Source organism: Loxodonta africana, chromosome 5, assembly GCF_030014295.1.
Source record: "Loxodonta africana isolate mLoxAfr1 chromosome 5, mLoxAfr1.hap2, whole genome shotgun sequence".
Classification (NCBI taxonomy): domain Eukaryota; kingdom Metazoa; phylum Chordata; class Mammalia; order Proboscidea; family Elephantidae; genus Loxodonta; species Loxodonta africana.
In genome coordinates, this window is record NC_087346.1 from 87,102,861 (window position 1) to 87,115,643 (window position 12,783).

The 12,783-nt window shown below is 38.2% G+C and overlaps 2 pseudogenes; one reads left to right on the top strand and one right to left on the bottom strand.

Moving 5' to 3' along the window:
• LOC135231447 (UDP-glucuronosyltransferase 2B31-like) overlaps positions 1-12,783 on the top strand; it is a 234,390-nt pseudogene that overhangs the window by 146,083 nt on the left and 75,524 nt on the right.
• Positions 10,377-12,783, bottom strand: part of LOC100666277 (UDP-glucuronosyltransferase 2B4-like) — a 167,227-nt pseudogene continuing 164,820 nt past the window's right edge.

Here is a 12,783-nt window from a genome sequence, read left to right on the forward strand (position 1 = left end):
AAATTGGTTTTTTATATTCTGTGTCTGATAATTCCAGGATTATATCTTCATTTGGGAAAGATTTTGATTCTTTTGTTTGGGGGGTTGGAGAAGCTGTCATGGTCTACTTCTTTATGTGGTTTGATATGGACTGCTGTCTCCGAGCCATCACTGGGAAACTAGTTTTCCAGAAAGTCCGCTAAAAAAAAATGCAGTCAGATCCCTATCAGAGTTCTCCCTCTGGCTCAGGCAATTCGGATGTTAATGAAGCCGCCTGGGGAGGGTGGGGGAGGGATCAGAGAGATAGGAGAGTAGCACCTCAGAATATAGCCAGAGTTGCTTGTCTTGCTTGGAATGACTATTATATCTGAGATTCCCGCAGGGCGGGTCGCCTATGTGTGCTGGCTGTGTGGAGATTGCCCCCGGGGGGTCTGGCCCGCCGAAGTCATGGTCAGATCCTCTGCTGCCAGCCCCATGCCCAACGTCAAGGTTCCCCTGCTGGGACGGTGCACTCTCGACTCCAAAATCAGTCGCTGCCTCCTGGGGATTTCTCGTCCGGCCAGCCGCGTCGCCGTGCCGCCCCCGAGAACTGGCTGGGCTCCCCCCCGGGGTCAGTTCAGGTCAGTGGAGCAGCTCCCCGTGCTTGTGCCATGACCGCGTGTCCCGGCTGGGACGCTGTTCTCCCCACTCCAAGACCAGTCGCTGCCTCCCGGGGACTTCTCCCACCGGCTGTGTCGCCACGCCACCCAAGTGAACTGGCTGGGCCCCCTCCTGGGGTTATTTCAGGGGAGTGGAGCAGCTCTCCGTGCTTATGCTGTGCCTGCGCCCAGTCAAAATCCCGGCGGAACGGTTCCCTGGCTGGGACCCTGCTCTCCCAGCTCCAAGACCAGTCACTGCCTCCCGGGGACTTCTCCCACCAGCTGCTTCGCCACGCCACCGCGCGAACCGGCTGGGCCCCCTCCCGGGGTTAGTCCAGGGGAGTGGAGCAGCTCTCTGTGCTTGTACCGTGCCTGCACCCAGTCAAAATCCCGGCTGGACAGTTCCCCGGCTGGGACGCTGCTCTCCCCGCTCCAAGATCTGTCACTGCCTCCTGGGGACTTCTCCCACTGGCTGCGTCGCCATGCTGCCTGTGCGAACAGGCTGGGCCCCTCCCAGAGTGAGTTTGGGGGCTAGGGCTGGGCCCCTTGTTTGTACCGTCTGCTCCCCTGGGCTCTGCCCTAAGTCGGGCGCCAAAGGTTACCTGACTGGTACGCTGGCTCCAGGCTCTGAAAACAATCGCTGCTTCCCCATATTTGTTCGTTCTCCTCCGTCTCTAAATCTGTGTTTGTTTCAGAAAAATTTTAAATAATACTATGATAATCTTTTCTTTGAAAAAAATGAAATGTTTGTAAACTTTTATAAACATACAGAAATTCAGGGTATCCAAATTGGCCAAAACAATCTTGAAAGAAAACACAAAGTTGAAAGAGTTACATTTTCTAATTTCAGAACCTACAAATCTACAGTTATTAATCAAGACCATATGGTACAGGCATACAGATAGATATACAGACTATGAAATAGAGCTGAGAATGAAGAAACACAGCTATACATTTATGGTCACTTGTTTTCCAACAAGAGTACCAAAATAATTCAAAGGCAAAGGAACAGTCTTTTAACAAGGGGGATTGGAAAAACTGAATATCCACTTGCAAAATAATGAAGTTGGACTGCCTATCTCAATCCATATATCAAAATTAAACATCTTGCTTCAAAGAGTAAAATCAAGAAAGTGAAAACACACCCCTTCAAAATGGGGGAAAATATTTGCAAATCATATATCTGATAAGGGGTTTCTGACGAGAATATATAACTACTTCTTACAACTCAGTAATAAAGGCAAATAGTCCAAAGAAAAATTGGACAAATAATCTGACTAGACATTTCTCCAAAGAAAGCATACAAGTGGACAATGAGCACATGAAAATGGAATCAATAACATTTGTCATCAAAGATGTGTAAGCAAAAATCACCAGGAAATAAAACTTCGCACTCACCTTGTTGACTACAATCAAGACAAATAATGAAAAGGGTTGTCAAGAAAGTGGAGACCTGAGTCGACGGTGGTGAATTAATTTGGGTTGTGATAGAAAGACTGATGACACAATGTAAAGAGTGTAACCGAGATCACTGTATTGTACATGTATAAGTTGTGAATGTGTGTATGTTTTGCTGAGTCTATATTTTCACCAGAATCCCCGGTGGTGAGGTGGAAAAATAAATATTTAAAAAGAATTAGGAAAAAAAAAAGTACATGGAGAAATTGCAACCTTCATGCATGAACACACGCGGGGAGAGCAGATGGTAAGAGTGAAGGGTGATTGATGGGTAAGGGGCACAGGTTTCTTTGTAGAGTGATTAAAATGTTCTAAAATTAATCATGGTGATGGTTGTACAGCTCTGTGCGTATACTAACAACCATTGAATGGGATTGTCAAATTCAAGAATTGTTCGGCATGTGAATTACATGTCAATAAAGATTTTACCAGACACAAAAAGCCTTGAATCATGATATCCAAAAAAATGTTGATGCAAATGTGTAATTACTTTGTCTTTAGTCCTTGTGTCAAAGAGATCTGCAGTCACAAGTGGCCTCACCCTTGCCAATGTTATCAACACTATTCTGAAATCTATTATATGATATGGGTGACTCTGAAATATTAGGTCATCGATTCTTAGCTGTGTAATAATACTGATGATAAAAGGGACATTAAGTACCCTCAGGCAACCACAAGGTTCATCTACCCTTAGCTTTTTCCACTTGGCATCCACATGCTCTGACTATTCATACAATGTGTTTACTCTGATGGGTAAAAAGTGTAGTAGTTGTATTTTAACTTCTTGATTGATTTCTCCTGGGATATAAGTACAAGCAGTGGCAGAAGGGAACAGATTTTTGAAAGAAAGAAATTCATTTTTTTTTTTAAGATGTCAGCAAATAACTTATATCCTAAACCATTATCTGGCAACTCCTAGAGCCTTCAGATGATTCGTAGTGGAGGGACTATCAGTCAAATTTCACCCAGAAGAACAAATTTCACCCAGGAGAACTAATAACTTATTAAAGTAAGTAATTAGATGCTTACAATACCATTTTCCAGTGTGCTAGAAGAACAAGAGTCTGGAAAGATCATCACCTATTCCGGGTTTGCCTGCTGTTCAAAATTCAGGACATTTCTACTAATGCTCCTTAGGTCAGGAAACCCCATCATGGTTCACAGCTGTTCCACAGCCTTGGGGTGATTGTCTTAGAAAAACACCACATAGCATAGCGAAACATCATACCTGCTAAAGCTCATTCATCTTCCTACTACTGTTCAATGAAGAATGATATGACTTCTTTCTCTACTGTGTTTTCCCAATCCTAAAAGAGCGCATCTCCCTGACAGAATCTGACTCATACCCAGGACCCTAAAGCAAGGACCCTAGAAAATTTAATTCCAAGTGAAACATGGGAGAACATAGAAGACAGTGGTCAATGCTGGTGCCAAAAATGAAGACCAAATAATTTCCAACACAGACACAGAACTCCAGCTCAGAATTTGTCACTAGACAAGATAGAAACAAGTTAAAAAGAGGGCCTAGTAATGTCATATCAGCTTCTCATAAGCAGAGCTACCCAAAACCTTCTCCAGTTTCACATAAGTTCACACTTTCAGAATGTAAGTTTCTTCGAGAATTGGCAAACTAATTTGGCCGTTGCAAATAATTTGGTCAAGATCAAGGCATGGCACCTAAAATTCATATTTTCCTACTCAATCAATAAGCAACTGTCTCTGACTCTTTTTTGACTTTATTTATCCAATTTGACTCAACATTCATTTATCCAACAACAGGCAGCTTATCTTTCGTGTGTAGCATACCATGTCAGGCACTCTAGTGAATAATAATGTTAATAAGATACTGAATTTACTCTCAAAGATCTTAAGATTTAGTAGGGAACAATAAACATCTATAGTGTAAAAAAAAAAATTTTTTATAGTGTAGCATAGCAAAAATCCGAATGTGACAAGTGTCAAATGTCAACTATCAAGTTCACGTAATTTTTTTTTACAGTGAAAATAGCTTTTGCGCTTACTCTAATTGTATAAATAACTCATATTCCAGGTAAATAATTCAGATAATACAAAAAGTATAAATAAAATTAAGATAAATTTTCACCATCCTATGGTAAGCATTGGAAACGCTGGTGGTGGGTTATGGTAAGCACCGTTAAAACTTTAACAATTATAAGATCATATAACATCTTATCTTTGTGAATCTGTACACACAGATATTTTATTTTTACATAAATGATACATCATAATTCTATCAAATATGCCTTTTTTATAATTATACTTTTTTCTGGCCTTCCTCTGATTTCCTCCCTCCCCCCGCCCAACCAGCATGCAGCGGCACCCCACCTTCCTGTGAGTGGCGTTTATAACCTCATGTGTATCCTTCCCTTTCTTTCTCCACATACAAGCACATACACATACATAAGGGAGGTTGTCATGATTTGTTTTACTAAAGTGTATGATATGTCGTGGGGAATTATTTTTTGGATAAGTTATTGAATTCTATTGGCTAGAATTTTGTTGAGGATTTTTGCTTCTAAGTTTTTGAGGGATATAGGACTGTAATTTTCTTTTTTTTTGATGTCTTTACCTGGTTTTGGTATCAGGGATATGCTGGCTTCCTAGAATGAGTTTGAGAGTATTCCATCCTTTCTATGCTCTGAAATAGTAGTGTTGTTGACTCTTCTCTGAAAGTTTGGTAGAACTCTGCAGTGAAGCTGTCTGGGCCAGGGCTTTTTTTTGTTGGGAGAGTTTTGACTACCTTTTCAATCTCCTCTATTATTATGGATCTATTTAATTGTTCCACGTCTGTTTGTGTTAGTTCAGGCAGATAGTGTGTTTCTAGGAATTCATCCATTTCTTCCAGGTTTTCAAATTTGTTACAGTATAGTTTTTCATAGTAATCTGATATGGTTCTTTTAATTTCAGTTGGGTCTGTTGTAATATCGCCCATCTCATTTCTTATTCAGGTTATTTGCTTCCTCTCCTGTTTTTCTTTTGTCGCTTTGGCCAATGTTTAATCAATTTTTTTGATTTTTTCAAAGAACCAGCTTTTGATCTTGTTAATTCTTTCAATTGTTTTTTGTTTTCTATTTCACTTAGTTCTGCTCTAATTTTTATTATTTGTTTTCTTCTCATGTGTGAGGGTTTCTTTTGTTGCTCTCTTTCTATTTGATCAAGGCATAGGGATAGTTCTTTGATTTTGGTCCTTTCTTCTTTTTGGATGTGTGCATTTATTGATATAAATTGATCTCTGAGCAATGCTTTCACTGTGTCCCAAATGTTCTGATAGGAAGTGCTTTCATTCAATTGGATTCTATGAATTTCTTTATTCCATCCTTAATGTTTCCTATAATGCAGTCTTTTTTGAGCAGGGTATTGTTCAGTTTCCAAGTGCTTCATTTCTTTTCCCTGCTTTTCCTGTTATTGATTTCTACTTTTATGGCCTTATGGTCAGAGAAGATGCTTTGTAATACTTCAATGTTTTTGATTCTGCTAAGGCTTGCTTTATGACCTATTATGGTTCTATTCTACAGAATGTTCCATATACAATAGAAAAGAAAGTATACTTGGCTGCTGTTGGTTGGAGTGTTCTTTATATGTCTATGAGGTCAATTTGGTTGATTGTGACATTTAGATCTTCTGTGTCTTTATTGAGCTTCTATCTGGATATCCTGTCCTTCACCAAAAGTGGTGTGTTGAACTCTGCTACCATTATTGTGGAGCTATCTCACTTTTCAATGCCTATAGTTTGTTTTATGTATCTTGCAGCCCTTTCACTGGGTGCATAAATATTTAGTAGGGTCATAGCTTCTTGGTATATTGTCCCTTGAATCATTATATAGTGTCCTTCGTTATCCTTTATGATGGATTTAACTTTAAAGTCTATTTTGTCAGAAATTGATATTGCCACTCCTCCTCTTTTAGATTATTGTTTACTTGATATATATATTTCTATCCTTTGAGTTTTAGTTTGTTTTTTTCACCAAAATTTTTTTTTTTTTGGCTCTAAAATCTGAGATGGAGTTCTTTGTCTGTGTTGGAAATTATTTGGTCTTCATTTTTGGCACCAGCATTGACCACTGTCTTCTATGTTCTCCCATGTTTCACTTGGAATTAAATTTTCTAGGGTCCTTGCTTTAGGGTCCTGGGTATGAGTCAGATTCTGTCAGGGAGATGCGCTCTTTTAGGATTGGGAAAACACAGTAGAGAAAGAAGTCATATCATTCTTCATTGAACAGTAGTAGGAAGATGAATGAGCTTTAGCAGGTATGATGTTTCGCTATGCTATGTGGTGTTTTTCTAAGACAATCACCCCAAGGCTGTGGAACAGCTGTGAACCATGATGGGGTTTCCTGACCTAAGGAGCATTAGTAGAAATGTCCTGAATTTTGAACAGCAGGCAAACCCGGAATAGGTGATGATCTTTCCAGACTCTTGTTCTTCTAGCACACTGGAAAATGGTATTGTAAGCATCTAATTACTTACTTTAATAAGTTATTAGTTCTCCTGGGTGAAATTTGTTCTTCTGGGTGAAACTTGACTGATAGTCCCTCCACTACGAATCATCTGAAGGCTCTAGGAGTTGCCAGATAATGGTTTAGGATATAAGTTATTTGCTGACATCTTAAAAAAAAAAAAAAAAAATTTTTTTTTTTTTTTTTTTTACATTAGGACCCTCCTAACAACCTGCTGTACTTCTAAAGCTCCTTTGCTTCTAATTGTTTTCCTGGTTTTAATCTCCCATTCTGTACTTCACTGCTGTATTTTTGACTTTATTCAACATGTTTGCCATGACTTTTATTTCTTTGTATCCTGACTCCTGCAACCTGCATGTCCTCACTATAACTGATCTACTCATCTCTAAAATCTTATCTCCTGTGACCTCTGATTTTTAATTTTTTTTTTCCAGAGTTTATCTTACCTTTATTGATCTTGTGTCTTTGCCAGTCATTTTTAGCCACTGTCATCCATGACCTGGGATTCTAGAGTTTCACAAATAACAAATTTGCCTTTTGTAACCTCTGTGCACCAAATAAGAGTCAGCAGAAAAACACCAAAATAAAACTTGAGTGCATAAAGGACATAGAGTAAAACACCTGAATGGATAATAAACATACCAAAAAAAGGATCAACCAGTTTAATAGCGAAGGATTTGCCAATTAAACCAATGAGATACATTTCCATACACCTTGAATTGGTAAAAATTATTAACCACCTCAGGGAGGACGCTAAAGCATTGGTCACTGCAGTGTTGGTTTGCTGGGTGCATGAACAGAGTGGTGATGGGATGGCCCAACAGATTGGACTGTCATGAGCCAAGTGATCTAGCTACTGCTGCCACCCACAATCCAATCTGCTAGTATTCTGATTATACATTTGGGGAACAGGAAATTGACCACGGGTGGGACTGCAGGCCTAACGGACCTTCCATAAGCTGACTTTTGTTAGGACTCTGTTACTTGATTTCTATACACCCCACTTTCACATATTTGTTTTCAAAAGAAAACCATGCCTCTCACTCATCTGAATCTCATCAAAAGGCAGTGCTCAAAGGCACAAAAGCTTTTGGGATGTCAATACATGAGAAAAAATTTGAATATTGTCTGCTGTGCTAGTTTTCGAGTTACTGTATCTCAGCTCCAAATTCAGCTCTTTGCTATTGATTCTGGACCTTCTAAACATTCCTCTTTGCTAGCTGGTTGGATGGTAAGCTTTATCAATAGAAAGCACCAGAATGACATATCCCTGCCAAAGTCCCTCCCTGCTTTATTATTATTGAGTAATGGCTGTGATTATTGTTGAATTTTAAGATTATATATGAAAGTTCTGATTAGTATATTTGTATTACGTATCTTTTAATAAATATTTCATTTCAAATGGAAATTAACTCAGAAAACTCCTAACTTTATTGTCAGTCTCCAGCATAGAAAGACTCAGCTCCTTTTGTTCTTTTCAAGATTAAGTTCATAATCATTGATTTTTGTCTCCATCCACTGTGATACTTGCATATGCCTGCCGTTAAACATGAGACGTGAAATAAACAAAAGTAGCACACAGATGGTAAAGGTGAAGAAAGTTACCTTAATTCTGTCATTCTATGTGAAAACTTCAAGTTTTTATTTGCATTAAAAAGTTTTTGACTGCTGAGACATTTGAAAGTTGCTTGAAAAATCCTGAGGAAACAACCACATGGAAAATACTGCAATTTGTGGAATTCAATATGTAGTGGGATTTTTATGACTTTCTGCCACATGTACCTTCATGTTTATGGCATTTCCTAACAATATGTATATATATATGCCACTTTATGTGAAAAAAAAAACTTTCAAAATTAAAATGAATAAAAGTATTCTTTGATCATCCATGAGTAGACATAGATTGATGTATCTGACTGTATGGTCTAAGAATTGCAAGGAAAATAAATTTGAACAACATCATTAACAAAGGTACAGAAGTTATTTTTAAAAAACAGAAATCAATAGGAATTTGGCATAGGTAGTACATGTCAGGAAACCCTGGTGGGTAGTGGTTAAGTGCTAGGGCTGCTAACCAAAAGGTTGGCAGTTCAAATCCGTCAGGCGCTCCTTGGAAACTCTATGGGGCAGTTCTACTCTGTCCTATAGGTTCGCTATGAGTTGGAATCGGCTCGACGGCACTGGGTTTGGTTTTGTTTTTTTTTAGTACATGTCCAGCTTCATTACTGTCTCGGACTAGCGTGTAGGTATAATATTTCCCCTAAGTTAAAAAACAAAAACAAACCAATATTAACATAAGAAAAAAGCATTAATGCATTACTTTTTCTCTTTTGTATTGTAATATTTTATTTTTTACTATTTAGTGACATGATTCAAAGTTTAATAAAAGATGTAGAAGTTTAATAACGACAACATTCATTGTTTACTTTCTGACCATTATTGTTATAATTAATTTCATTTACAATTATTACTGAAAATATCTTTGTCATGTAGAAACGAAAACCAATACCAAACCAGATGCTGTCGGTATATTCCAAATCATGGAGGCCCGTTGTGTGCAGAGTAAAACTGCGCTCGATAGGGCTTTCACAGCTGTGATCTTTCAGAAGCAGATCGCTAAGTTTTTCTTAGAGGGACTTCTGGGTGGTTTCAAATCATCAAACTTTGACTAGTCGAGTGCTTAACAGCTTATGCCACCCAGGGACTCCTAGGATGTCGTATAGAAGAGTTTTATAAATGTTTGCAGGTGTCAAAAATGCTGGCTAGACCTTTCCTCCATCCAGATGTTTAAACGATCTTTTATCAGGCAGAAGAAACTACAAAGGAATGGTTTCTTTCTTCTCTGCGGTTCATTATTTCTTCGTTCTAAGGTTCTGATTGCTGATATTCGAAGACTTTTTTGGAGATCTTTTTGCTCTATCAAATGCTTTAAAATGCATAGCTTTTAAAATTGTTGCAGGTAACAAAATTTGGCTCTTTCTCTGCAATTTACTTCTTCTACGCAATAGAGAGAAAAATCAACATAAAAGATTTAGATAGCATTCTGGTTTTCCTAGTCTAAGTATGGTAGGTTATTAAAGTAAGTGAATTGATAAGTTAAGGCCAGAATTAAGAGATATTATTACAGGAGCTTTTAACATTATAATTCAGAGACACTGGCCTAAACTTCTTGGGCCGCACCTATCATTCCTAATCAAGGGAAATATTCCTTTTATTTTGTGTCTTACTATCCAATTGGAAACACTGGTGGTGTAACAATTAAGAACTGTGGTTGTTAACCAAAAGTTTGGCAGTTCAAATCGACCCACCTGGCACTCCTTGGAAACCCTATGGGGCAGTCTACTCTGCTCTATAGTGCCGCTATTGGTCAGAATTGATTTGATGGCAATGGGTTGGGATTTTTTTGTTTTTCAATATCCAATTCCAAAGAGTCATTCAATAAAGGGAAAACAATGACTCAAGCATATTCAAGGGCAGTGTGAAAAATATTGTTACTCTTTCTAACCAAAGACTTCATAATATTACATAACTTTAGGGAGGAAGCCAATTAAAACCACTCAAAACTTCTGAAAGAGAGAAAAATTTCAGGAAGAAATACTTTATGTTTCATGAGGCATACATATATTTTGTATGAATGCACATCATTTATATAGAAAATGTTTCTGAAAATGCACAGTGGAAACATCAAGCTTCCTGATCTTTTCACATCAACAGGTTGTGGTTCTAGTGAGTTTCATGTTATTTTCCGGTTATAAAAACCTACATAACTCATCACTAACATAGAATTTTTTCCCAATTTACCAAATGAGAATAATACCTTGAATATAATCCACCTGATGGCTGGAACTATTTCAAGAGGAATACTGAGGAGAAATTTATTTAAAAACACACAAGATTTTTCTTCCTTAGGGAAGAATTAGCTAACACCAGCACAATAAACCAAGAGTAACATATCTTTGGAAATCAGAACAGGTTCAGCTCTTGCAAAATATGGAGGAGAATCTTTCCACAACTTGAACCATAACGGTTGAATTAAATATAAGGCTTTCACTTACCAAGCCTATTAGTCTTTTCTCTTAAAGAGGCCTACTATCTCTTTTTCTTCTTTCCTGCCTTAAAAAACTTTTGATAACCTAACAAGCAACATTTTATGACAAGAAAACTAACAATTGCCACACAAGCCAGTAGAAACCCAATCACATCCAGAGAGTGGTACTGGTACCAGGTGAGGCTGAGGGCGGCTGGGCGGAGGTGTTTGGCTCCTTTGTGGCGCATGACAAACTCGATCCAGAAGGCGGCTTGATCCAGGGGCTTAACAGGCTGATCATGATGAATGGCTGATAATCTCATAGCATTCTCTTTATAGCTGAAGAAAAATCAAATAGACATCAACTTAGAGAATAAAGCAGAAAAGATCAATAAGTAAAATTTTCATGCAGATGGTAAAAATATGTGCCACATTAGACTGGAAGAAAAATGTATTATTTTCCTCTGAGATGATGATAGACATTTTAGTACATGGGCTAGAACTTGTTGAATTCATAGGATTTCAAGATGGAAAGAAAGATAGAAGTTGGGGTAGGGCATGTATTTCTAGGATAGAGAATGGAATGTGCTAAATCTTAAAGACAAAAAAAATTAAAAGAAAAGAAAAACATCATCATCTGAGTGTGCAGAGTTTGAATTATCCAGTGAGGAATTGTTAATGAATCTGGTGTACAAGGTTCAAAATAATATCATTATCTGAAAATTGGAGGCAGGTCCATGATGAGGTCCAGGGACATTTCCAGGCAAGGCTGGTCAGGAATTGGTATTGAGTTTATATCAGTGATTGAGTGGTTAAAAATGTGAAAGTGAATCGCCTCGGTTTGAATCCTGATTCTGAAACTTACTAGCTGTCTGCTTTGTGCAAGTTATTTATTCTCTTTCTGCCTCAGTTGCCTCTTCATGGCTCAGTTGTCTCTTTGCTAAAATGAACTGGATGTGGATAGTGTTTTTTAATATGATTGTTGTGAAGAATAATGGGTGGAGTTTCAGAATACTTAGACTTGTTCCTAACATATAGTAGACTCTCAGTAAATGTTTGCTATTATTATTGTTGTTGTTGCTAGTTTTGTTATTTTAGAATCTGGAGAGTTCTCAACATTTCACTTTGAGGCATTGAAATTATATTTGTTTCATCCTTTTGCAAATGATTATGGTCAAGCAAGAAGAGTTAAAAAAGGCAAATGGTTTATGAACTCTGAATCCCTAAGTGCTAGAGTATGACATTGTCTTCCTTTCATGTACTTTGGACATGTTATCAAAGGGAACTGTCCCTGGAGAAGGATGTCATGTTTGGTAGAGGGTCAGCAAAAAAGAGGAAGACCCTCAGTGAGATGAATTGACACAGTGGGTGCAACAATGAGGTCTCACATAGCGATGATTGTGAGCACACTGCAGTACTGGGCAGTGTTTACTTCTGTTGTACACAGGATTGCTGTAAGTCAGAACGGACTCCATGACACCTAACAACCACCACATTCCAGTATTTATCTTTCAAATTAATCCCTTTTTTATTTTAAAACTCTTCCGAATATAATCAAAATAATCACACCAAAAGAACCAAGACTTTTCATACAGTTATGACAGCAATGGGTTTCGTTTGATATCCTCATTTTTCATGGTTCCAATTGCATAAATTTTCAGCCCTGGTTGTTTAACGAAACCCTGGCGGTTAAGTGGTACGGCTCCTAACCAAAAGACCAGCAGTTCGAATCTACCAGGCTTTCCTTGGCAACGCTATGGGGCAGGTCTACTCTGTCCTATAGGGTCAGTATGAGCCGGAACCGACTCCGTGGCAATGGCTTTGTTTTGTTTGGTTTTAGTTGTTTACCATTTCCGGTAATGAGAGCTAAATATTAGGATAGACATTATGGGAAGCGTTAAATGTAATAGAAATTTGAGGTTGATTATCTCTTGCTGATTTACTTAAAAGTTTAGAATAGTTTAAAAGAATTAATGAGCCTCATGCTGAGAGAAAGTTACATGGCCTTGCATAGTCCTGTTGTTTTTAACATTAATGGTACCTATTTCAACTTTGGTCTCATCTTGTAATTCTTCCAGGTCCAACTTCAGTAATTGTTCTCATTCTCCTTACTGGCTTTTTCAAAACTTCGTCCTTGTTCTCAAACCTCTCATTGTCCTCAAACCTCTGACAAATCATTTCCCCAACATCACCCTAGCCTCCA